The sequence below is a fragment of the Ursus arctos genome, unplaced genomic scaffold, assembly GCF_023065955.2.
Source record: "Ursus arctos isolate Adak ecotype North America unplaced genomic scaffold, UrsArc2.0 scaffold_12, whole genome shotgun sequence".
In the NCBI taxonomy this organism is placed as follows: domain Eukaryota; kingdom Metazoa; phylum Chordata; class Mammalia; order Carnivora; family Ursidae; genus Ursus; species Ursus arctos.
In genome coordinates, this window is record NW_026622786.1 from 47611747 (window position 1) to 47636827 (window position 25081).

The following is a 25081-nucleotide window of genomic DNA, read 5'->3' on the forward strand; positions in this document are numbered from 1 at the left end:
CATAGACATCACATTGGCAGTCCCAAGATTATTTTATAATGTAAAGAACAATATATAGCATGCATCTATTCAAACTCTGAGTCATACATTTAACATTTAAGTGGGTTATATAGATTAGTACATAAGTAATAATGTGATTCAATTTAGTTCATGGATTAACATAAGGTTATTGCTTTATTTGGGGGTGATGGGCTGTTTTTTTCTCTGCAGAAGTGCAGTAATTTCAGTCTTATCCCATTTTGGTGCCAGGAGGTAATGAATTGAAAGCAATGTAGCGAATCCTCCTCCTTTACAACTGTATGGGCTTTTGTTTTCTCCCCTTCCTATTTTAAAGTAACTCAGATTGGCTTGAATGAAAGCTTCCTGGGTATACTCCAGGGACCTAAGACCAGTTAGACATATTTGGGCTTAGGAGACAGCTCTGTTTAAGCAGAAAAACAGCTTTTACTGGAGGTTTTGCAATGTGAAAGACCTGCTTTAAATCATGGCTTTACTACTTACTAGCTATGTGACCTTGGATTAGTAACACAACCTCTCTGTGGCTTAGTTCATCTTTTACAGAGTAGAAAAGTTATACTCTGTCAATCAGTGTTCTTTATAGGAAACAGCAGAAACCAACTATGAAGAACTTAGACAAAAAATAACTTACTGGAAAGATATCTTGGGAGCTAACAATATCAGCAAGAGATTGGAGATCCAGGCCTGCGAATGGATCAGGAACAATGGAATGCTGGAGAGCCAAGAAGTAGAAAACTGGAAATACAGCATGAAGCTGTCTGGGCAGGACTCCACTGCTACTACCTCGGTCTCTTTAGTACATGTGCTGCCAAAGTGAGCACTACCTTGGTCTCTTTAATGAGCACCCTCCAATCTCCCTGGGAAATTTTAAATCTCAGGAAAGAGCTTCCTATTCCCTATGTAGCCCAAGACAGACAAAGGAAATACTTAACTCCTTTGGTTTATATTATAGAGTTTGTTTATCTTTAAGACTTCCATATACAAAGCTACATACAGTGGGGAATAAGTAATTCTCCAACAGAAAAAACATGGGCTATGTTTATGTGCATATAGTTCTCACTTAATCTTCACAAGAATTGTATGAGGTATTTGAATTTCAAGGAACAGACGTGAAAAAGTTAAATAATTATTCCGAAGTCACACCAATAATAAGTAAAATGGTAGAGCCAGTTTGCAAGTCTAAATCACTTGTTTCCAGATTCTTATTATGCCATGTCACATTTGTGGGGGGAAAAAAGAACCTCTGTGTTATTGAATCTTGAATAATATAGTCTTTCCATATTGCAGACATCACACACTCAAAGATAGGAATCTGAGATGGATTTTCTAAATGGTTTGTATATAAGCCAGGCAAAATCTGTTCATAGTGGAAGAAAGGATACAAGTAGGTCATGGTGCATGGTAGCGAATGTGTCAAAGATAGTTGGTTAAAGTAGCCAAAAGTTGAATGAAGAATCTGCTTCTATGAGTTACTGAGTAACACCGTAGGCAGAAAATTATGGAGTGGGATGGTAACTTTGGAGAAGATTAAAAAATATTCAGTACCTCAAACCTTAATTTCAAGACCTCAGACTTGAATCAGTGAGAGTTCTATTGCAAAAACCACTCTAGACTCAAAAACAGAAAGTGACTTTGTAGAGGGACTAGGCTGACAAAATTGTTTGAGAAGATTCCAATAACAGGCAATGGGCTGGTCTTCAGGATGGGCTCCCAGGGCAACACTGCATACCTTTCCACCAAGGAAACTACTATGTTACCCAAATCCGGAAGCTGAAGAATTCAGGAAGTCCATTACCACTATTGCATCTCTAGAAAATTCCTGCCTTAATTAGAACCTTGAGATTAGCAAGGAGTAGCCGGCACTGTGAACTCCAGAGGGGCTCCATTTCTCTAAGTTTCGCATGAGCAAAAGGGACGTACATACCACTGTCTCCCTGTTAAACTGTTAAAGTTCTGAATTTTAAATCTTGAGCCTATTCCTCTGATTTTCAGAATATAAATCACGTCTGGAAACCTAACTCCAAAGGAGTCAGAGAATGTCATTTTTAGCTTTCCAGCCTCTTCAGTACAAGAAAACACATCAGAAAGATGTTGGAAAAAATGCCAAGTAAGCTAATTTGTTCTTTTTAACACATCATTAACATGTTTTAGAAAATGTGTCTTTCAAATAGATACTTGGTTGCTGCAAATTTATTACATTCTAAAGAAAGTTAATGAGCAAATATGACTTTTTACATTTCAAGGAAAAGCATATTTGCTTACAAAAGGAAACTTTCACTCATTTCTAACATTGTTTTTTATTTTGGGTTTTTTTGTTTGGTTTCGTCTTGTTTTGCTGTATAGGAGGGTATGTAGTCATCATAGCAAACTACTTACACCATAAGTAAAGTTTGTGAGCAAAACTTTGGCATTCATAAATCAGTATTGTTTACTCCTCAGCTAGCTCATTATTTTCATTTTGAACCATCTGGGACAGCTTTCATATTAGTCAATTTGGCTAATGTTACAAAAATGGGGGCAAATAGTGTAGAACAGAATGTGCAAACTCAAAGGGATTTGGAAGACCTGTATGATGAGCCCAATAAGTGACTCATGGAATTTAGGATAACAATGTGTAAAAGGCATGAAGCTCTGGGACCAAAATAATCAGAGAAGCTACAACTTAAAAGGGTTCAGAGAACAAAGGACACATCAGGAGAGAGCTCTTGAGTACTTACAGGTATTAGACTAAAATCATCTGCCTGGGAGACAGCAGCGAGGCAATGAGGGAAGAAAGTAGTCCCTCAGTAGACAGGACTGTGAATATTTAGATGTTATCGCAGCATTAGACAGAACATTAGTATGTAGGATTATTTCATCAAGAACATTCCTGATTCTGTTCTGCTGGCTCTCACAATGATAAGTAGGGATTACTTCCTAAAACTGTAGTGTGGTCTTATAAAGGAAAGACTGGATGTTTTTAAGATAGACCTTTTTTTTCATTTTCAAACAACTTGAGAGGTGCAAAAACTTCTATGTGTTCTGTCTCTTCCTCTTAGTTTTTCTGTCCCTAAGTGGAGTGCAAGAAGGCAAGACATTTCCAGCTGCTAGATCACCTTGCTGTTTTGAACAATTAAGTAAACACAGTTCTTCACCTGACCAATGTGTCAAGACTGTTGTACAGAGCATTGTGGGGAAAAAAAACAAATGAGTTAGAAACTATACGATTTTACATAAAAAATAGGAACAATGACACTGTTAATGATAATTTAAAATGTTGTCAATATTATTATTAATGGCATTTACTGACCTGTTACTTTCACCAGGAACTGTGCTAGACACATTACATAAATTGGCTTATATGATTTTATCTCTAGTTCTTACTTGGTTTTCATTTGGGGGAAAAAAGGGGGGACTCTGAAATGTCTATGTGGGACTTATACAGCGTCAGAAAAATATTCCGTTAAAAGCCAACTTTCCAACAGTAGAAGTCTAACTAACAATAGAATGGTTCCAGAGGCTAAAAGGACAAGACCTGCTTTGTGCTTCATAGGCTATGTTTGAGTCAGAATGTCGCTTTGTTTGGGAACATGCTAAAGATAGTTGAAGTGTCAGCTGGCTTATTAGAAAGGTACCTCCCGGGGCACCTGGGTGACAGAGTTGGTTGAGTGACTGACTCTTGGTTTCGGCTCGGGTCATGATCTCAGGGTCCTGGGATTGAATCTGTCAATGGGCTCCACGCTGAGTGCAGAGTCTTCTCGAGTTTCTCTCTCCCTCTGCCTCTGCGCCTCACACCCACTCTCTCTCTCTCTCTCTCTCAAATAAATCTAGAAAGAAAGAAACAAACAAACAAAGAAGAGAGAGAAAAAGAAAGAAAGGAAGGAAACAAGGAAGAAAGGAAGGAACCTCCCAATCCTTTTTTAGTCTTCTCAAGCCTAAAGAAATAGGTTGAATTTTGCTTTCTTTTCTTTTACCATAAAAATTATATGATAACTGATATGGCCAGGAGAATAAGAAGTGGCATGATTTTGCCATTTCTTCTGCTTCGCCTTTTCCCCTTTCTCCATCAGCTCTCATATTTATCTCCTAACAAAGCAAAGACTAAAATTACCATGGTCAGAATCCTGTCGCTCATCTCGCTGGAATAACCTCAGTCTTGGGGACAGTTTTTTAATAGTAATTTTTTATGTGCTATTAGAAAAAACTCTGTGGAATACTTTCATTACCCCCCCAAAAAAATTAAAGCCGCACTGTCACCTCCACATATTAAAGGTTTATTGTGTTCTATTTGATTATATGGAATTTGGAGACAGAGTTTTATATAAGGAAAACAGATAAAATTGGTGTAGTGTCATGAGAAAAATTCTTAGTGAGTTAGATGAAGTAGTTTCTTATCTTTGTTGTTCACTATTATTCACTCTCTGGCCTCAGTTTCCCCTTCCCTATAAAGAAGGGGTAGGACTGGAAGATTTGATTTGTAAAATCCTGTGCCGATTTTCTCAGCTATGAAAGGATAGGAGATTATTAATACTATTGGATAGAGGCTGGTAATATATTTTTAAAAGGAAAACCTACATTGGGAATTCAACAATAAATTGTTGTCTTAGAACATTTAAGTTGCACATACTTTCTGGTACTATCCAATATATTAAAGGCCATTTGTAAGGTTTCCATATCTTGATTTATTTTAGTCTGAGATTGCTTTCTGAAGGGATAATCTCATTTATGATATTACCATTTTAAGATGTAGCAGCATTATACAAAAAGATAAATTTGCACTGCCTGCTAAATGCAAATGATTGCTGTTCTGAAGAAATAATTTCAAGGCTTTATTTTATACAGATGTGTATGGAGATTCTTATATATTTAAGGGCTACAGGCAGTAGCAATAAATAAAATTAGCTGACCCTGGGAATGAAAAATAAAACATTATGTGGTGAAGGAGAACAGGACCCCAATAGTACTAGAGGGTAATATCTTGCTTGTATTTTATCCATGTGCCTGAATGGAGTCACTTGAAGAAATGCTTAAATAATCACAAAAACTGGTGTACATAAATAAAGCCTATTTGAAAAGCTGAAACAGGATAGAAGGCTGATTTCAACAAAGCTAGTTCTTAGTCAGGGCTCCAAGTCCATAGTCATATTAGGGAGAATATGATAATAGTTGATCAGTTTACCTAAAAAAGTCCACATGGTTTTCAAGTTTATATGTCTCAAGAACAAACCAATTATTTTCCAGAGAGCATAGAAAATGACATACACATTTTTGCTCTTTAGTCCTAAGGAATAGAAATCTAGGTGAAGGAAATTCTTAGAGAAAGTGCTATTTTACAAACCTTTCTAGATACTGCTATTATAGAAATTACTGTTAAATGCCAGGCTCTTTCGTTTATTTTATGTGTTTTAAGCCAAAAGAAAGTCTTACCTGTTTAAAATCCACTACTGACAGTTGCCTTTAAACAGAATTGGAACACACCTGATATCTTGCTGCCCTGCCACATCTTACAATCTTGGGACTCTCCCTCTAGGAACATGGCCCTGAACTCTCTTTCATCATAACACACCTGGAAGCCACTACCAATGGATGAGAGTTGGTACTGAAGATAAAACCTATGAGCCATGCCAAGCTTAAAGGTGTTATACATTCACACACACACACACACACACACACACACACACTCACACTCAAATAACTTGTTGGAATCCTGTCATCTTGGAGGTTAAGCTATAATGCTGATATCATCATCTCTATTATGGATTATTGCAAAACTTTCTAAATGTTCCCTATGCTATATTCTTGCCCCACTGCAGTCTATTCCCAACCTTTATTTTTATTTTTTATTTTTTTAAGATTTTATTTATTTATTTACTTGAGAGAGAGAGATTGAGCATGAGTTTGGGGGGGAAGCAGAGGGAAAGGGACAAGCAGACTCCGCCCTGAGCGTGAGCCTGATGTGGGGCTCGATACCATGACCCTGAGATCATGATCTGAACTGAAACCAAGGGTTGGATGCTTAACCAACTGAGCTGACCAGTTGTCCGTATTGCCAACTTTTAAAATGTAAGTCCTATCATCTCATTTTTCCCCACAAAACTCTTCATAGGTTTCCCTTTCACTTGGAGTAAAAGCCCAAGATCTTCTCCTAGTCTGTATAACCCTGCATGATCTGGCACTCTTCCTTTACTCTGACTTCATTTCTTGATTTTTCTTTCTTTTGGCCAATCTGCTTCAATCAGACTGACCTCTGTGCTAGTTCTAGAACATGTCTTGACAGATGGACCCTGGCTCGTGGCCTTTACACTGGCTGTTCTTCTACCTGGAATATACTTCTTCCAGATACCCACGAGACCTCTCGTTGCCTTCTTCAAGTCTTTGCTCACATGTCCCCTCTTGTTGGGCCCTACCCTGACCACATTTTTGCTAATTGCACTCCACTCCGACATTCCCAATTAACCTTCAGTGATTCATATATTTATCTCATTTATATTAAATAACTTTTATATTTTTTAATTGTCTTTTCCCTCCTCAATTAGAATGTAAATTTCATCAGGGCAATGCTTTATTTGAAACTTTATCCCCAGCAACTAGGGCAGATGGTACAAAGTTAGCTGTTCATTATTTGTTGAATAATGCCTACATGACTCAATGAATTAATAACACTTAATGTCCGTAGGACTCAGGGAAGTGCAGATGTGAAGTAGGTATTGAGATAATCCTGATAAAGACAACTTCTATTTGCCATGTCCAGTTTGGAGACTTGTTATGTGTAGTTTAAGAATGATAGATAGTAAAAACATTTTTATTTCATAATAAACAAACTCAAAGTCCTGTAATGGCACAAGTTCCTATGAAAAACTAAAGAAATGAGAATAAAAAATGGAAAGGCAGAACATAAAAATTTCCTACTCATGTTATTTGATCCTGGATTTTGTTTAAAATAGTGATTGCTTTCTTAACAAATATAAAGAGTTTCTCATCAGAAGAGATTTGATGAATTAGGTATATGTATTTTTTCACTGTTTCACACCACCAGTTTATTCTATTTTGTTTAGAAAGATGATCTGTGGCATCTTTTTTGTCCCATGTTGAAAAAAATTCTGTATATGCAAAATGTTTCTCAGTGGTTCAGCCCAAAATACCTTTTTTGCTACTGTTTCCAAAACTAGTTACTTAATATTAATAGTATTCTGCTTTGGCACCAATGAAGATGAATGGCTATTTGTGGTGTGGATTCTGTTTCCATCTCTTGGCTATTTGGTGTATAGAGCTATCAGTATGAAGAGTTAATGGCACTTTAAAAATTAAGCAAGTCCGGTGCTCCTGATTCAGTGTTTCATCAATATCAAAAGACCCAGTTCTGGAAATGAGATGGTACATTAGTCCTAAAGCTCGATGGTTTGTAATTTGCTACAGAAATTGGGCTTCTGGTCTTCAGGATTAGGCTAGTGTCCAGAAAATAAACGGGCAGACAGAATGAGAAAAACAAACCTGGGCTGGTGGAAGGAAGGAGAGGAACAAAAGGAAAATTAATAAACATTAAACCAGAGGCATGAATGTAACTTTTACCTCCAAAGTGACTAAAAAGCATTTCTTTATCAGGCAACAATTAAATAAAAGTTCATAACTATAAAAATGGTCACTTAAATAAATACTTTTTTTAAAAAGGCAAAAAAAAAAAAATGGGAAGGGAGTTTCATGGCACTCAGTGCCTAAGATTCCCTATCATTTCTTACTAATAAAATTTACAGAGTGATTTTATTTTGAAAGAACATACAGTGAATAATTGTAATAATTACCATAATCTTTATTGGTAGAAATATCTAAAAACTGGTGCCTGGGTGGCTCAGTCAGTTAAGCATCTGCCTCCGACTCAGGTCATGATCCCAGGGTCCTGGGATCGAGCCCTACATCGGACTCCCTGCTCAGTGGGGAGCCTGCTTCTCCCTTTCCCACTCCCCTGCTTGTGTTCTCTCTCTCTCTCCCTCTCTCTCTGTCAAGTAAGTAAATAAATAAATCTTTTTTTAAAGAAATATCCAAAAAGTGTTCATATAAAACTGTGCTCCAAGGAATGCCAATCAGCTCAAAAGGTTTTTGTTTAATATTCAAGAGACCCAATTAATGTTTACCATTTTTGCCTCTTTGGGAAAGGAAGCAACATGACTCACCTATATAGACTCGTTATATGTGGACAAACTCAAGAGAAGGGCTGCAGTTATCAAAATGATGTAGATCCCAAAAAGTCATTGCTTGAAGAAGGATGATTATAGTAAAAAGAAAGGATAAGAGTTTGAAAAGTATTTGAGTATAGAAGCTACATTTATAACATATTCTTTTCTGATTCCTTCAAGTAGGTGAGCACTGATTGAGTACCCACTGTGCCAAGCTGGGCAGGACTTGAGGAAGAAGGGAGCTCAGATAGTATGGGAAGGCCTGGGTTTGGTCTTTCTCTTCTTATTGATGAACTATATGACCTCAAGCAGGTGCCACACCCATTTCCTTGCATGGCAAAGTCTTAATAGTGCCCACCTCACGGAGTTATAAAATGAAATTTATTACATGATACAAGTATGTAAAAACAGTTGCAATGATGCATATCTTTTATTAAGCAGTAGCTACTGTTATCATATAAAATGAAGGAATTACAGTTTAATAGAAGAAGCCTAGGATACGATGTGAAAAGAGCAAATCAGACTCAGGCTGCAATCCTTAATAGTCATAAGACTTTTAGGTAAGTCATTTGACCTCTATGAGCCCTGTTTCATTAATTCTAAACAAGAAATAAGTATTCCTACCCTTCAAGGTTCTTTGAGAGAATTAGAGATTAGGGATGCAAAATGCTAATCACAGTTCCAGATGTGGCCAGCATTCCTCAGTTATTATTTTAAACATCTTTTCTTGTTTTGCCATAGGGCACAGCTCCACTTGCTGCCCACTGGTTCTGAGGCAGCATAGTAATGGGAATTAAAGCAAGGACTCTGATGCCAAACTCCCTGTTTAGTGATACTGGTGCTACACCTTCATTCATTCATTCATTCATTCATTCATTTAGCAAATCTGTATTGCCTACACACTGTTCCATCACTGTTCCCAGTCTGGGATACAGCAGTAAATAAACAAAGGTTCATTCCTTCAAGGGCAGTAGAAAGAACAAAGCAAGGGAGATGGGAATTTGCAATTTTACTCAGTAGTTACTTATTATCCTAAAACCTTAAGCAGATGACCTTTCTGTTTGCCTCTCAGTTTCTTCATCTGTAAAATGGGGAAAATAATATTGCAAATAATAGGATTAGTTTGATGAATTGTTTCCTGTAAAGAACTTAGAAAAATGTCTGGCGCATAGCAAACACTCAGTACGTATTGACTGTTGTTGTTAATAGGAGTTAAGGAAATATGGCCACTGTAATTATATGGGTTGGCTGAAATATAGTCTATTAAATTCATTGTTTTAAGGCCATTCTAATTATTTGATTTTCACTCTTTCAAAAAAACCTGAAAATGTGAACTGAGCCATCCTCAAAAATTTCATAACCAAGGAAAATTTAGTTAAACTATGTAAAAGAAGTAAAAATATTCAGAGCATACTAAACAGGTGTATAGTTGTAATTTATTTACATGCAAGCAATCACAAAGCTACTAAGAAACTTTAATAAGCACCAACACCACTGTAGATAACAAAATCAATGACAATATTAATTGCATATTGGCAGGGAAAAAAGATTCCCTACCAATCAGAGTCTCTAATTTCCTCATGGATGAGAGAATACAAATTGTTTAAAGTATATCTACTACCTATAAATAAATATTTTAAGCAAGAGATATTTAAGCTATAACTCAATTGGACTGGGATTGGTGTGAAAATAGTTTCCCAGAAGCAAAGTTTTCTCCCGTAAGTGTATATTTACCTTAATTGCCCATCACAATGTAGGATTGGGTGTCAGAAGGACCTAATAAAAATGAATAAATAACACCTGGATTCTTATTAAATATTTAGCCTGTCTGGAAGAGAAAACAAGCAAGTGAGACATACTTTTATAATGACTTTTTTCTACTGATTGATTCTCCTGGATAGTGAATTTATCTGGATCGCATCCAACCAGCTAAAATGGGATGCTGGTTTTCTGATTGTTTTTTCCGTCCCATGTCAGAGTAGTGCTGGAGTGCATAAGTGAGTAAGAGAGATGCGGCAGGTGAAGAGAAGAGCAGGCAAGAATAAGACGGTAGGAAGCTAATCCAGGCCAACAAAAGAAGCACAATGAAAATCATTAGAGCAGATTCAGCTGACCAGTGCAGCTGATCAGCCCAAGGATAAATAGAGTTAAGATTTGGAAACTCATAAATCTCAGTCAGGTTCTTCCATATTATTTTTATATTAGTAAAGTAGAAGGATTATTTCTGCCTAGTTCATATGAAAAGAAGTATTAATAAAGAAACCTTTATACTTAGATTATACATTTTTTATGGATTAAGCAGTGGTTTGTAGGACTGTATTGTAGTACTGTAATGCTTGAAAGTATCAGACAAAAACTTAAAATAGCTTAATAAAAATAATTTATTGGTAACTGAAAAGATTGGCTTCTGGTAAACTGCTCTTTGGTGGCAATCATTTTGCAACATATATGTGTATCAAGTCAACATGTTGTACACTTTAAACTTATACAATGTTATATGTCAGTTATATCCTGGTGAATCTGAGAAAAAGAGAAAAGATGTAGCCTTTAGGTAAGGTTTGATCTAGCTGCTAGAGACTATCACTGACACATTATATTTCCCCTTTGTCTATCTGTCCAGCATCCATAATATCAGCTTCACCTTCAGAGGCCTCCACTAACAACAACTTTAATTCTCTCTCTGTAGTAGCAAAGTGATTCATAAGTGACAAACCTCCCATTCTCACACAATATCATCTGGGGGGCCAAAAAAGGGATTTTTTCTCATTGTTCCTACATATATTCTAGGACTAGCTTTTATCCCATGGCCCAAAGTATTTCATTAACTATTTACTACATTCAGAGGAATAGGATATACTGGTGTGTTAAATCAAGTGGGGGATCAATCCTTTTTTTAAATTTAATTTTATTTATTCATTTATTTTGAGAGAGAGAGTGCAAGTGGGGGGAGAAGCAGAGGGAGAGGGACAAGCAGACTCCATGCTAAGGATGGAGCCCCACTCAAGACTTGATCCCACAACCTGGAGATCATAACCTGAGCTGAAATCAGGAGTCAGAAGCCCAACCGACTGAGCCACCCAGGCGCCCAGGGATCAATCCTTTTCAAACTGAGACTACAAGAAGAATGTAGTTTACAAATAAATATCAAGTTACTGTGGGCAAAGGAGAATGAGATAGACACTGGGAAGGCCAAATAAACAAATTTATTAACTAATTCTTGTCAAAGTCTCAACCCATTAACTACTAAAAATGTTTTATATTAGAGTGGAGTGTTTTCACAAATAATCTTTGTAACCGTAAACTGTATCTCTTGAGGCTGGAATAGGGGATCCAAGGGCCAGATCATAAAATTCTTTTTTTTTTAAGATTTTATTCATTTATTTGACAGAGAGAGACTGCCAGCGAGAGAGGGAACACAAGCAGAGGGAGTAGGAGAGGAAGAAGCAGGCTCTTAGCGGAGGAGCCTGATGTGGGGCTCGATCCCAGAATGCTGGGATCACACCCTGAGCCGAAGGCAGACGCTTAATGACTGCGCCACCCAGGCGCCCCCAGATCATAAAATTCTTTAACAGCCATACCAAGGAATTTAAGATTCTTCCCTTGCTACTGAGACCTTTGAGAGATTTAATCAGGGGAATGAAATATTCAGACTTTACCTTCTTCAGAATATTCAGAATATTTTTATATGGTAGACACATGTGCATGTGCACACACATCTTGAGTTTGCCACAATGATTGGGTCTTTTAATAGCAAAAGAAATCAGTAGTATGAGTGCAGTCCCTAGATAACAAAGTAGAGTGGAACTAGGGGTTAAGGCATACATTTGTCTTGTGAGCAACCTATAAAAAAAAAACCCAATTCAACAGAGCCAGTCTTTGGTTTATTTGAAAACACTGATAAAATGATACAAGAAAAGTATAAGATCATCGTGATTTTTTTTTTTTCATTTCTCATTCCCTTATGGCTCCCCATAGGTTCTGATCTTCAACCTTGTGTATCAAAAAAAAAAAAAAAATCCCAGAGTGAAATATCATTTTCTGACTGTTAGGATATCTCCTCAGTCTGTATGAGACATCTGAGCTCAAAAACAAAAATGAATACTGAAAAGAAATATCACGAAGCACCATAACCTACTAAGGGAATAAAAGGCCTGAAGCAGGAGGGCCACGGAGTTTCGAGCAAGAGCTTCTTCACCTTTTACTAACCCTGCTTCTCCTCAAAACCACCGCCCTGCCCATCAAGTATCAACTGCAGCTAACTAGGCTAAAGTAACTGGACACTTTCTCCCATAAATTCAGAAGACAGGCATAAGTAGAAGGTGAAAGAGGAAGTCCCCACAAAGCAGGGAAGGTGGCAGCCAGCCACGCTGCAGGCATAAACAGTGCTATTAGAAGGCGAGAAGCATGGACTCAAGAGGAAGCAAGAGTCAGGAAACGCTAACTTGCCTTCAGCGCTCTGGCAGCCTCAAGGGAGACAATTAACGCAATGTCACCAAAAGCAAACCTCAGCCTTTGACCAGTCCCTGTGAAAGGCAAAAAATAGCTTTTCATACACAGTTGTCAAGAAACCTGCTGAACAAAAGCGTCTGCCAAATTTTCTGCCCTAAAGATGAGTTTCCAGTGAGTGTCAACAAAATTTGCTGCTAAAACACACACAGAGGCAGTTTTTGAAATCTCTGCGAGTTCCTTCATATTGTTGACATTCAGGAAGGCTAACTGTTTTTTTAAACACTTTAAAACTGCACAGATTAAGCAGTTTATTAAGATAAGGAATGTTCACCAGTAGCCTTGGTTAGAATTACAATTGATTCATAGACAGAATTCTCCATGTACATATCAGGCTGATACTCAACAAGACTTGCTCATTATTGACAAGTCATGGAGAAGGAAATAAATTTATAATTGCATGCACGAGCATGCATTCAGTATTTTTATTTTACCTGGTACTAGTTAAGTGCATTCCCAAAACCTCCCCCAGTTTTAATAATTTGCTAGGAGGACTCACAAAAATCCCTGAAATCTTCTAGGCCTATGATTACTATTTATTACAACCACAGGACACACATTAAAATGAGCCAAGAGAGGAACACAGAACCAAGTCCAGGAAAAAGTCCAAACATGGAGCTTCCACTGTCCTCTCCGCATGGGGTCAAGACCAAGTCATTTTCCTGGTACTGATATGTAACAAAACGCACAGAGTAGTGCCAGCTGAGGAAGCTCACCTGAACCTTGGTGTCCAAAGCCTTTACTGGGGCTCTATCATGTATACACAGTTGACTGCCCACATAATGGATCTGCTACCAGGCCTTCAGAAGATAGAGCTGACACCATGTGACCCAAAGCCCCCACCCTAAATCACACTATTGATGGGGCTCAAAACTTCTATACCACATTGTTACTATCTGGCTGGGTCAAGACACCCAAGCCAGCAAAGACCTTCCTACCAAGTATGACATTTCAAGGGCTTAGAGGTTACTTCCCAGAAGCCAGGAGCAAAGGAAAGACCTCTCTTTGGGCAACCTAAAATTCCTTACTACACATCTGATAAAATATGAGTGGACGTATATTCTTTTCTAATTTCATTTTATTTTGATCTGTATTGTCAAAAATGACAATTGAATGGTAGAAAAGAGAGATGTGAATCAAGAATTGCCTCTAAAGGCTCCTATAGTCTTCCTTTTTATTTTTTCTTTCCTGTCATTCGATTATAAGCCAATCAAGTAATTCCTATTTTCTCTAGATAGATCAGGTTGACATAAGGGAAAATTCACAAGAGGATATATAAAATATGACAGATATTAAGGGTTTTTAATATTCTTTAAAGAAAAATGTACTTTAAGCAGAATTGGAAAAAAATAGAAAAACCATCTTACTACAACCTCCAGGCAGAACTCTCAAAGGAGAAATTGAGTTTTATAAACAACAAATGGATATTACTATGCGGTGATTCTAAATGAAGTAAATTAAAGGCTAAATACTTGAACAGGTGAACACAAATGAAATAGAGAATAATTGAAGATATTATACTCTCTAGAGAAAAACAGTACGGAAATAAAATGTAACACTAAATTATTAGAGTATAAATTGAATAACTCAGATAATATCAAAATTTTATCAGATAGGAAAGAAGGATAAACATGGTTAATTGAGCTTTGTGATAACGCTTTATATTTTAAATTTTAGGCCAGGATTTCTTTCCCTAACTCAATTAAGAATAATAATTTTTTTTAAAAAGATGTTTATATTCATCCACAAAGAATATATGTTTGGGGGTATCGTGTTTTTAAATTTTACATGTTCTCTTTTTTCCCTCTTACCTGTCCTCTGTTTCTTTTTTCACACTTTTTTCTCTGTTGATTTGGAAGTTAAATGTTTATATTACATATTTCAGTTCTTATAGTGGTTTCTCTTACATATTAACACGCAGAGTTAGCTACAAATTTTTGTAGCTTGTTTAAATTTATTCAGTAACCTCTTCCCAAAAATACAAGAAGCTTAATATGGTTTACTTACTTACTGAATAAACTTCTCTCATCTGCACACACACACAGTCTTCTACTGTTTTTATTTTGCTGTTTAATCACACACAAACACATGCACATAGTCACTGATTTCGTTATGTTTTCTTTCTTTTTTCAACAGTTCATTAACTTTACCAAAATATACAACTTTCTGTGTTTACCATTATTTCTTTTGTAGCGTCCATCCCTGTGGGTTAACTCTTATTTTTGTTAAAATGTTTTTAGTTTATTCAGTGTGAGTCTATTGGTGGCAAACTTTCTTACCCTGGTATGCTTGAAAATTTGTTCAGGATTTTTGAATGATAGCTGTGTTAACTCGAAGAGTTGACTTGTCAAAGAACATTGCTGTACATTATAGATCTTACCCAGCACTGAACTTTATTAATGAGTCCAAGGATCTGGACAAGCACTAGACTCAGGCAAAACATTCATTTCCTAAAGAAACTCAAAACCACCATATGCAGCTTCCAAAAATGTTTCTTTCCCTACTTCAGGAGATGTTTTCATTTCAGATAGACAGAATAGTGTTGAGCAATATATGCTAAATTGTTCACAAAAGAAGCCATTAGGGATTTGGAGCTCTTTCATTTTATACTCTGATAAGTACAGAGATAAGGGAATGTCTAGATGACTACCCCCCACTCTCCAGCAAGCCATGCCCTGTACATTCATAAAGTCCAGGCTCATTTACAATAAGCTATCTAGTTACACCACGGATTTCCTACACAAAAACATTTTCTAGATAAAGACTCCCTATCTGTAGTAAATACCATTATCATACTGCAAAGAGGGCTGTTCAAAGTCATTGACATGTTTATAAGGAAGTTAGATGAAGGTCATTCACTACTCCTCTTCCCCCCACCAAACGGGGACCCCAGTCAGGAATGAGTGGGTCACAGGCCTGCTATTAACCCTTTTCCTCCCAGTTGTTTTATAAAATGTCTAATTCTAACTTCAGGTTTTTTGTTTTTGATTTTGTCTCTTCCCTCAGTACTTTGAAGCTGTCATTCATTATCTCCTGACATCCACTAGTTATTAATGAGAAATTTGAGGTCAGTCAAATTGTTGTTCCTTTATAGGCAATCTATCCTCTATTTCTGTTAGCGTTTAAGATATTCTTATTATTGTTCTTTGCAGGTTCAACGTAGTGTTATAATTTGTCTGAATTTCATTTATCTTGACTGGTATTCAATGAGCACTTTCAATCTCAGTACTCATATGTTTATTTAAGTCTGAAAAAGTCTCATCTTTTTTTTTTTATCTAATATTTTTTGCATATTATTCTCTGCTTTCTTCTGCAGGAATTCACTTGAGACATTTGTTGGAGCCCTTCATCTATTTTCCTTAACTACACACACATTCATCTACACATTTTGAAATCACTTTATCACTCTGGCTATGAATTTAGTTCATGGTTCACTTTTTCTCTGTTCCACTGTCTCAAAGTAAAGTTTACCACATCTTTAGTCTTTTATTTCAAGTCTTCACTTTTAGAACATCTAATGTATTCTTTCCATATTTATACCTTTTATTTCATTTTCAACCTTTTTTGGTTTTGTTTTATAATTTTCCCTCATCCTCCTCCTCCTGGTCCTCCTTTTGCTTCTTCTTCCAAATGGATGTATAAATGATACCTGGGTCTGAATTCTCACTTCGAGAATATGAATGTGCTCCCTTTCATGAATAAGAATGAAACAAAATAGTTTTCTTCCATGACCAACTCCCAAACAATCTAAGAAAGAGCTTCCAGTGTTCCACTCTTTCTAAACAAATAGAGACCAGTCAGCTACAGATTAGTCAGCTCGGCTCTACTGCCTAAGAAGATAATGGATCTGACATAATGAAGTCGCTTCCAGTTTTGAAGTCCCTAAAAGATCTTGGAGGACTAAGAAGGAATCAGTATGTCTTTATGAAGCACACATCTCACTAGGCCAATTGAATTTCATTTTTCACAGCACAATCATGATCCCAGAGGATGAAGAATCAAAAAGTTCATATACTGAGATTTCAAGAAAGCTATGTTGAGGCAAACTTAACAAACAGTGGGAGAAAGGTAACGTGAAATCCCAAGTTTGTAAATATCTCTAAGTTAGGAAAAAATAATAGCCAGTCAGGTTATTTTGTGGTGCATGTATCATTAATTAACACTATTCCATTCTTTCGGCCAATATTTCTTCCATCTCTCACTCCTTATATCACTGCTAGTAGAGGTTCCATGATAGAGCTTAAGTAAAATAGTCAAAGGGACCTTAGAGGTCATCTAATCCCAGTTGTTTAATTGTATTATAAGTTTCCCATAAATATTAGTTCTAGTGAAAACCAAACTGAAGGGGGATTTCAGTATGGGGAAACAGCATGTAGTAAGAAAGGTTATGATGTCTACAAAGAGTAAAGTTTGCCCAGATGGTCTGGAACATAGGATAGATAAAATAGAACAGTAAGGATAAGGTAAGAAAGATAGCTGGAGGTCAGCTTCTGCAAGATCTGGGATGTAGAAAGAATACTGGGACACTGTTCTGCTGGGATTGAAGAAATGTAGAATACTGGCTTCTCAAAGATCACTAACACAACATGTTGATAAGACAGTGCCGAGTTTGTTGTTCATGTAGGTAACTAAGAAGACTTCCTCAAGAAATTTGGTCGTGTCTCAGAGGGTGATGACAAGGCCAGATTTTATTAAGAACTTGATGTTTGGTTTAAGTAAGCCTTTCAGTGTGTAACTTGGTTAGGGTTAGGATTGGGTAAGGATAATAATACAGTAGCTTACTTAGAGTTGGCAGACACAGCAGGGAGAAGATTTTGAGGATTTTGAGGTAAGAGGTTGAAGAAGTCTTGGGGTAGGGATGCTTGGGTGGCTCAGTCAGTTAAGCATCTGCCTTCAGCTCAGGTCATGATCCCAGAGTCCCAGGATTGAGCCTTGCATTGGGCTTCCCCCCTCAACGAGGAGTCTTCTTCTCCCTCTGCCCCCTCCCCCTGCTTGTGCTCACTTTCTCTCAAATAAATAAATAAAATCTTCAGAAAAATTTTTTAAGTCTTAAGGTATAAACTGTTGATGCTTTTTATTGAAGAGTAGATGGGCCTCTCAGAAAATCTCTGTAATGAAGAATTAATTTCATTTATTTATTGGTCAACAATCTACTTTGATAACAAAGACAATTGAATTGTAAGGTCACATTAATAACTGTGTTAAGGATAGATGGTTTCAGTTCTCAGAGCCATTGGAAGTTATTGAGTGGAGGCATAACTTGATGAGAATTGTGCTTTCCCAAGATTTTTCTAGCATTTATCAATGGAATAAAAAGACCTGTGAGAGACAGAAAACCGCATTAGCTGGGAACATTTTTCAATGTCAATTAGTAAACATGCCTGAGTATATGCAACAAAATGAGGAGAAAGAAAAAGGAAATCAGAGAAGAAGAATAAACAGTTGGGTATGTTGGTAGTGGTGGGATGAGGGAAGGTTGAAGGGCAGGATGTTAGGAAGGGATAAAAATTCAAGACAGTGCTAAATTTTAAATCTGAATGACTATGGGATTGATAATTCTGCTAACAGAAACAGACTTTCCCCATTTATTGCACATTATTTAAACACTGCCTACATCAGCTCAATGCGTCTTAACCTTGGCTGCAAATTGGAATGTAAAAATACCAGCGCTTGGGCCCTGCTCTAGAACAATTGAACCTGCATATATGGACTAGGGTCCTCGAATTTTTTAACACCTCCCAGATGATTTTAGTGCAGTGTGAGTATTACATAGACCCTGATGGGGAATGGTGACATCTCATGCTTGGTCCTTGACTTCCAGGGACTTAGTTTGAGTTCGTTAGTTTGATTCTTAGTTGGAAAAAGACCTCGCAGGTAAGATTCCATTCCTTTAATTGCACACAAGTTTGTGATATTGCTAAGCCCTTCAGGACAACCTGAGGGTAATAGGACTAAAAAGATTTTACTTTTCAGTTTCAAAATAAATTCACATTTGAACATAGGTTGTAGTTTTGGTTAACAAATGTGTTTCTTCTGAGGCAATGTCACCACTGTATCAGTGTAGAAAAAGGACCAAGAACACTGTAAGATGCTGTTTGATGCTTGACTTGAGCAAACACACACACACACACACACACACACACACACACACTAACTTTTTAATAACTTTTGGACACTAAAATTAATAAATTTAATACCATCCTTTCTTCTAGATATACCTTTCTTGAGAGAAAGCTTTTACAATCTCTGCTATTTCCTCAATAATTCATCTGTTGTCCATTTCACTCTGTCCCAGGCTATCTCTGATCATATTAACCAGGCTGCAGACAAGGTCTCAGCTGGGTCCACAGTGATGTTAAGTGCTTCTGCTGAAAGGGTTTTTTTCCCCCCAGATCATTTTAATTCAGTTTATTGCTTTTTGTTTGAAGCCCCCTATTTTCCTGTAGATACTAAATTCAACTAGAGGATTTTCTCTCCTCAGAAAGTTCAACATCTGCTAATGAAAAATGACCAGAAATAAAGTACTTATTAGAATTTAATTACAGGGCAAATTATGTGTTTTTAATAGTTTACAATGTGATCCTGCTTACTAAAAGTGGTGTACTCTATTTTACAAATCTTCAACTTTATCCCTTATGCAACAACCAAATTATCTTAATGGGTGTCCAAGTGACAAATTAGATGAATGCCTTCCCCCTGAGTCATTTTCTGATAAAGACACATCATTTAGTTGCAAGATGACAAACTATGTGCTCAAAGTGACAAATCATTTAATTAAAATTTACAAGCGGTTAAATACTGTTTGACCCAAATGGAGGCTGTTATCATGAATCAATTTCAGAGGAGGAACAGGCCTTTTAGAAAAATCAATTCCAAATAACTCTAGCACTTTGGACACATTGTACAATCTCTTTACAGTGTTTTTGAACACCTCTTCAGGTTAGTGGCAGTTTTTACCTGGTTCAAAAAGAATTTCAATCTAGTTGAAAAGAATTTGAGTTTTACTTAGTACTTAAACTCTTTTCAGTTTCATGAATATTTAATATCACGTTCAATGTTCAAGCAAACGCTCTTCTATCTTAAGAGAAAATAGCTAAAATTTTGATGAGTTATGGTTTTTTATTGCATATACAGGCCAATGGAAATTGCAATCATCTTTCATGAAAAGGCTGGGTAGTTTTTATTGTTTGAGAATAAGGGTGGCCATTGCATTTACTTACTAATACAGTAAATGTAAAATTGCTTAAGTAACATGCTTTATTATTTATGCTTCCAACCACATAATGTGAGGGTAGTTTCATAAAAAATATAAATTAGAGAAATTTCACATGCCAGCAGGCTGTAGATCTGTTTTATGGCTCTGACTTAGCAGGTGCCCTTCTATTTTAGTTGTGCCCTGTAATGAAGTACATATTCAAGCAGTATTGAAATGCAGATAAAAATATGCATAGAAGGCAAGTCCGTTCCTTTCTCCAGAGATGCTGTACTTTACAAGCTCCATCATTAGTTGTGAATGACTTAGGATACTTTTCATCAATTCAGCTGAGCTCTTTGCTCATCTGCTCCATACCAAGGTTGATAAGGTCTTAGGAAATGTATTTGCTCAATTTTGGTAGTAGGACTTTTAACATTGATGGAGTCATCAGATGTGAAAGACTCATCTATGAATTCATCAGTAGTCAGTGTTAGACGTAGCTGAGAGCTCCACTGTCTCAGCGACTGTAGGAGATAGAAATGGTCAGTGAAACATCAAAATAATCATCGAATATATACATACAATTTCTGGCCCCCAAATCATTCAATTTGATCATAAGGAAAGGACAAATGATACTGCTGGGTCATTTTAATTTTATTTGTTAATGTTACATTTGTATATGTAGAAGCTATTTTGTTTTCTTGTCTGAGGCACAGAAATCTAAGTTTTTCACCTTTAGATATGTGAAGAGGAAAGATAATTAAACATGCTGAAAAGCATGGGATTTTCACTAGGAGGTAATAACAATTTATTATTTACAATATGCTATATTGCTCCATTTAAAATATACAAAGCCAATGAATTTTGATTTATGAGGACAATTATCAATGGCTACCACCAAATACTTAGATGTAAATGTGCTGTATGAAGTCAAGAGCTTGTTTACAATACTGGATATCAGTTGGACGGATAGCTATAATTTTGACAAACAATTTTTTTAAACTGTAGAATATTTTATAAAAGGTCAAAAGTATAAAGTGTTTCATACTCTATTGAAATTAATGGTTCAGCTAATGTTTATAAGGCTGTTTACAGTATTCTGAAAAACATATAACCTCTAATTATCTCTAGTAGTCATAAATAATTGTCAAAAATGCAAATGAGAAAAATTCTATCAAAATAATTAGTTCACTAGTTAAAATTTCCTCTCATATTAAAACCTCTGACTTTCTAAAATGTTGCAGTGAAAAATGAAGGAGTCCTTTAGCATACCGTTACTGAAGCATTATTGAAATTTGACTCTGAAATACAAGCACAAATGACAGATAACAAGAGCGATGCAGATTATGTAATTCTCTGGGCATTCATTTATTACCTTTTCCATTTTTACACCATGACACCGACTTTAGCAAACTGACAGACCTCAGGCACGCTTCCCTCACACCTTAAACACCAACACAGCCTCAGAATTCATTCACATAATTCCAGTTCAAAATTTAACTTACTGATTAACCTAATGAAATAATCCAGCCTCAAGCCTTGTGCCACAGAGCGTGATGTCTGAGAAGGCACATGACAATTTTATCTTATTTTCCTTTCATTTATTAATTTTATAAGGTGTATTTTATGAATACACGATTTTAACATTACTGCTTAAATGTTGGCAGTGGATCGGGACTAAATCTTCTGGTCATGACAAGTAAAACGAAAAGCCAGTAACGTTACAAGAAAAAGCTTTCCAGATTTGTTTCGGACTTGGCTCAAGGGCAGCCCACAGTTTCTACTGCAGGTTGGCCAATCCTGTGCGAAAGACTGTAGGAGTCTCTACCGTACCGCAGAACTGGGTTTGGACTCTCCACTCCCCCAGCCTTACCGAGCTAGAGCAACAGTTGCTAAAGTGTGGTCTGTGGACGCCTTGGGTTCCACCCGCGCTGTCCTCTCCATCACTCACCTCCCACCCCTTCTTGCTCACTGCGGTCCTTTGCTGTACACTGGTCTCTTTGCCATCCTTGATGCACACCAGACACGCTCCACCTCGGGTCTTCATATTCCCTCTGCTCGTCGATTTTTCCCCCAGATAGCACATGAGTCTCTTTCCCTTTCCTTTCAAATCCTTCTTTAATTATTACCCTCTCACTGAGGTCAACCCTGACCAGGCCTGTGTACTGGCAGTACTTCCCAGACTCTCCATCTCCCTTACCATGCTCTACTTTGTCATAGTACATGTCACATTCTGCTTATAATTTAACTGTGTGTTACGTTTATACTTTGTAATCTCTCTACTTCCATAGAATGTAAGCTCCAAGAGGAGTGCTCCAAGAGGTGTTTTGTTAAGTAAAATGTGTCTTGGGGCCCAGAGCAATGAGGGCAAGAAAGTAAGTGGTCAATAAATACCTGTTGAATAAATGAGTTGAAAATAGTAAACATACACTTCAAGTCCTGAACCTTAAAGATACATAAGGACATAGCATTTTGTAATACTACTACTTCAACTACTGCTATGACTTCTTTAACCGCGGGCTAGCAACGGAGTGACTGCATGAGGTGTACCAGCCACCATGAACGGTTTCACACAAATCATGGTATTTCTGTTCAGTGCTCCTGTTACCTGCATATTATTGTCACCATCTTACACGCGAGAAGGCTGAGATTCAGAGAGGTTAAGTGGTCACACAGTTAGGAAGTGTAGAAGTTAGGAATAGAACTTGTCAATCTCCAAAGATTTTACTATTCATCATTAGACAACACATAAAATGCTCATCCCTAGTATTAATTTGATAAACGTTGGTCATGATAATGAGTTTTTCTGAATATCTTTTATATATACCCTCTTATTCAAGGACTGATTATATGTCACGTGAACTCAGATAAAAATTTCCCAACTAACATTCCCCTTTTTCTACTCCAGTCCATTCTTTATATACACTACTAATTTAATCTACCTAATTTACAGCTATAATCATGCCCTGATTCTTGTCAGAGGCCTCCCATGTGTTTCCATTAAGTACATACTTTTTATTATATGACTTCAGTTTATTTGTTACTGATGCAGCTTTTTCTCCCCAGTACCCACCCCAGTAAGAAAGCTAGCCCTGAAGAAACTGGGATGGAAATGAGTGCCAAAGATCTGTCTGCACAGCTGAACTTATGAGTTCATGAATATGCAAGTTTTAAATAACTCTAGTATCATCATTGTCTTCAAAAAGATTATCACTCATTGTTTCCAAGTCAGCATGGTTGCAGGTTGCTGTCAACTGAGTTACAGAAGCCTAGGGGTCAATACAGTGCCCAGATCATAACTACCTCCATAGTGACCAAAGGACGAAGGACCAGTTGTCAGCAGGTTGTATACCTTTCTGCTCCTAAAATGATTAAGTAGATAACTTAGGGGTTCTGCCAGTAGCCCCTCAAGAACTACAAGTTCCGTGAGGGTAGAGACTGTCCTATTCACTGCTGTGTCTTCAGCCTCTATTGCGGTAGCTGACACAGAGTAAAATTCAGCAAGGACTTCATTGTTTTGATAGCTATTGTTCACATTGGAACTCTCATTTTTCATTCTTTTTTTTTTTTTCCCATTACATGTACTATAATTTCAGTAACATTGCAGGAAACACAGGAATTTGGAAATCTTTAATGAAATAAATGGTGCAAATTCTAAGGAATCCAAACATTTCCCAAAAGGTCCTTTCCCTCTGAAAGAAGGAACTGAAGTGCCTTTCTCTGTCTTGAATCCCTCATTGTCTTCTGAGGATAACTGACTTGGATTTTCATAAGAGGGAGTGAATAGCCAAGCTTCATTTGCTCCTGCAGAACTGCCTTTGTTGGTGTTTCAACCATTAGAGACAAGGTTTCGGTTTGTTATTATATTACACTCCATTGGGTAGACTTCCCTCAACACCAAGATCCTGCAGTTCACAGTGTGAATTGCTCTGTCTAGTCAACAATATACATAAGATTGAGGCAGCGTGTTTTTATTTAATTACGGAAAGCATATTTTCCCAGATGAACTGGCTCACAGGTGCTCTTCATTTTCTGTGCTCTGCTGTGGAGAAAGCTCTTTAATTTATATATGTCTAGGTTTTTGTATGGACTTGATTCTGCAACATAGTTGTATCCTTGGGAGGATATGGTACTTTGTAATGAAAAACTCAATCTTTCATTTTTCATTTCTGACAGATTTAAAAAAAAAAAAAAAAGGACCGGTTTAGTTAATTTGGCAAAGTTAAATCAAAATGCGGACGGCACAAATGTGGATGAAGCTACAATTCGATTATATATTATTCACTGCTTTTTCTATTCTTTTCCTTAACCCTTTCCTTTGGTTCGTGCTCTTTAGTTATTTTTATTAGTTCATTTTGCGTTCCCTTTTAAATTTACCACGTTGCTAGTGATGATAAAATCATTATGCTCTTTGTCAGTCCAACAGATCGGCCATATTCCTCAATCACTGTGAGGCATACTTAAACAAAATCAAAGACATGTGGCCTAGTAATAGTATGGGGTAGTTTTATAACCTTGATCTGATGATATAATATTGGGTCAGCTTTGACCTGAGATTCTGTTTTGTTTTGTTTCCTTAGTGAAGAGATTAAATAAGCAAACTATCAACAGAAGAGGAAAACTGGACTCTAATCCACTTTTATTAACCAAATGGAGCCCTTACAGATGTCTTAAACCCAACTAGGGTTTAAAAGCAAAAGCAGCAGCCCAGGAAAGATGAGTCTAACTCTGACTTTCTCCTGAAGACATGCCCCACTTCTCAGATAGAGATCAGTTCTCCCTTAGATTCCTGGCTGTACCATTCACATAGCATAAGCCCCATCTACTTAGTTTCAGTATTCTTTTGGACCTTTTCTCTCTACTTAGATTACAGATTCCTTGAGGGTTAAGGCAAGAGTCTGGCGCAGAGCCCTGTACATACAAAATAGGTAGTTGCATCATATTGTCCCAATGGAGAATTGCTTTTAATGAACTACGAATTTCCTTTCAATATGCCACAATAAGAAATGCGGGTAAGAACATCTCCCAGTGAACTTGTTCACTACATTCCCCCAGGTTCTTCTGTTAGAGGGTCTTGGGAAACATTTGTACGCTAGAGGTCTCAGGCCCAGGAAGAGTTAGTGTCCATTTTCTGGGCAATGATATGAGCCATGTGACTGCTGTAAAATAGGGTTCATCAAAGTTTATCTGTAAAGGGCCCAATTATATGTTA

At 36.9% G+C, this 25081-nt stretch overlaps 1 protein-coding gene across 3 annotated transcripts in view; it reads left to right on the forward strand.

Moving 5' to 3' along the window:
- Positions 1-25081, forward strand: part of NEGR1 (neuronal growth regulator 1) — an 804818-nt gene that overhangs the window by 725402 nt on the left and 54335 nt on the right. The window lies entirely within an intron of this gene.